This window comes from Hipposideros armiger, unplaced genomic scaffold (assembly GCF_001890085.2).
Source record: "Hipposideros armiger isolate ML-2016 unplaced genomic scaffold, ASM189008v1 scaffold_553, whole genome shotgun sequence".
Classification (NCBI taxonomy): Eukaryota; Metazoa; Chordata; class Mammalia; order Chiroptera; family Hipposideridae; genus Hipposideros; species Hipposideros armiger.
Genome location: NW_017731903.1, coordinates 384,204 through 387,091, shown reverse-complemented (window position 1 = coordinate 387,091; position 2,888 = coordinate 384,204).

Sequence of the window (2,888 nt, the reverse complement as noted above, 5' to 3'; positions counted from 1 at the left end):
CTTGGGAGATGTCATGAGGGGTATTGGCAAGTCTGAATTAAGAGGAAGCGTACACTGTAATAAAGAAGGTAGAGTGATTCTCAATCTGGCTGTAAATGAGAACTACTTGGGGTGTTTACCCCTACCTGAGTCCCTCCCGGGTCTAAAGGGCCGGCTGGGGGGTGGGGCGGGGCGGGGAGAGTGGACACGCAGAGACCACGTAGTCAAATTAAAGTTGGACTCGACAGGAACAGCTGGAACTCCTTAGAGACCCCAGAGTCAGCCCCTCCCCAACCCCCCCACACCCTTCCACACCCCCACACACACATTGTGAGGCCTGCCCAGCCCACCCTTGTCCCTCCAGAGAGCTGCTACGCATGCGTCAGTTTGCCGGCTCACCTCCATCCACCACCTGTTTGGGGGAGCAAGCCCCTAAATCCATAGGATAAAAGGCGGGAGAGCACCAGTGCCACCTGAGCCCGATGCAAGCCACCGACCTGCTATACTGGAAGGTAAACAAGCCAGGCCGATACCCGCTGCGATGGTCTCCCCGCGGGAGCACCTGTCGGTCCCGGCGCTGCCCTTCGCTTCCTTGAGGCCACTGTCGGCATCTATCCAAACTGCATTGCTTGAGTCAACAGAGCTGACTTTCTTACGTGCATCCTAAAGAACCCCATGCCACACGGCACACATCTCACAACTCCTCTACTGGGACCCGCTGGAGGGCGTCTCAACTCCGGGCTGAATGAGCCCGACTTGACATCTTTCATATTTGCATTTCCTCTAATAACGCTGATAGGGTTAAGTCTATCGTTAGGCACCTTATTTCAGAATATTGATTTCATAGGTGGAACGATACCCTGTCAGTGTGACTTTAAAAGAATATTTATGCACTTTATTTGAGAAAAATATATTTATTAGAGAGGCAGATAAGAAGGCATAACCAAAAGATGCCAGACATATTCTTTTCTTTTAGAATAAGAATAAAAAGAAACGGTCATGTTGACCTTTGTTCAAACACAATTTATTCAGAACCCAAGTGTCTATAATCTCATGTGTAGCATCCAGCCCGCCGGTCCCCCGCAGTTATAGAAACAAAAGTTGGTTAGGGAGCAGAATAACCAGCTACACAGATAGGTAACAGAGTAAAAAGTTAAAACAACTGCAGTTCAAATAATAACTTTAGTTTTTATTTATAAACTATTTTTAGAGCAGCTTATGTAACTTCTTATAATTGTTTTTGGAACAGTTTAAGATTTACAGAAAAATTGAGAAGCTAGTACAGAGTACCTCTACAACGCACACCCAGTTTCCCCCTTTAACAGTTTACACTGCTATGGTATTTTGTTACAATTAATGAATCAACACTGATACACTATTACAAATTAAAGCCCATAGTTTACTCAGAGTTCCTTAGTTTTTTCCCTAATGTCTTTTCTCAGGCCTTCTTTCCTACACAACACCATATTACATTTAGTTGTCATGGTTCCTTAGGCTCTTCTTGGTCATGACTTCTCAGACTTTCCTTGTTTTCAATGACCCTTTAGTTTTTAAATAGCAGTACATAGAAATATATCCTGTGGGGGTATTCTGGGTGTGTTTGACAGAAAGCAGTTTTAAAAACAAAAACAATATCACAAAAGAAGTTAACAATCCAGTTGGTCAATTGAAAGATATGCTATTCTAAACATTTTGACAAACATTAAATTATTACATCTTAGACACCACACAGAAAAAGTACACTGGTGTTATTAAAAATAAAACTGCCCTGAGTTATGGACACCTCCTCAGGAAGTAGCAGCCTTGCCCAGTGGGTTTTAAGGCGGGTGTTGCCTGGGGTGAGGTTTGGTAGATTTATAAACAAGGCGAGGGAGGGAAGGCTTCTACACATGCATTATTAACCTGTAAGTGTGTTACAATTAACCTGAAAAAATGAAGAAAACTTTATAAATAAGCTGAGATTTTCCTTCTTTTATTTAGCAGAGAACTGTTGGAAGAAAACGAAGAATACTTTGGGTGGAGATGGAAATTCCTGGTGCTTTGGAAATTGTTTCAATACTTTTTTCTAATACTTCAGGCATTGACCAGAGGAACTGAAACTACAAAATATCTTGAACTGTTTAGTCAATGTCCCACATTTTCATCTGTTCTCAGTGCTGAGGCATACAACTTAAAATAATGATCATGAATCGATACACAAAAGCTTGCTCTATACAAACCAGTTAAGCTCTTTTCTGCATCAAATTTGCCCAATTCTAAAGAAAAAAAAAAACTTCAAAGAACAGGATGTTTTTCAAGGCAGGCTTTTTAGGAGCTAATGCTGACTTGCTGTGTTCTAGGCTTTTTCGGTGTTTCTTTGCTCTCTTTCTGGCAGTTAACAGTTTGGAAATGAGCTCAGCATCTGATATAGGAAGGTCAGAGTTTAATATCTTCAGTCTCTCATTCATTTGGTTAAATGCCGAAAGCTGATTATTCACTAGGGCTGAAGTGGGAGGAAGCATTCATGGCTCACTAAAACAAACCCCATGGTTTAAAGGTCAGCTGGTTTTCTTGCTACAATACTTAAAAAGGAGAACTAAAATCTCCGAAGAGGCCTGGATCAAGGTAAGTGCCTTTATCAATATCACGTCAGTGAAGGCCTAATAATTCAAAAGAAATTTTGATCACAACATTTAAAATATTACACAGTTGTAAGTCAGGCTGTCATTAAGTTCACTACATTTCACTTAGGTAGCCCTGGTAAAATGTAAACCAACTCACTGCTGGAACCTTGAAACGCCGCCATCCCGAGCAGCAAGCATGAGTCCTTCCCGCCATTTTCTGATCCTCTAATTTCAGCTGATGAAATGAGCCCATAGTGTAGAGGCAAGAAGCTAATTTTCCTATCTAAAATTAGAAAGGACATGAAT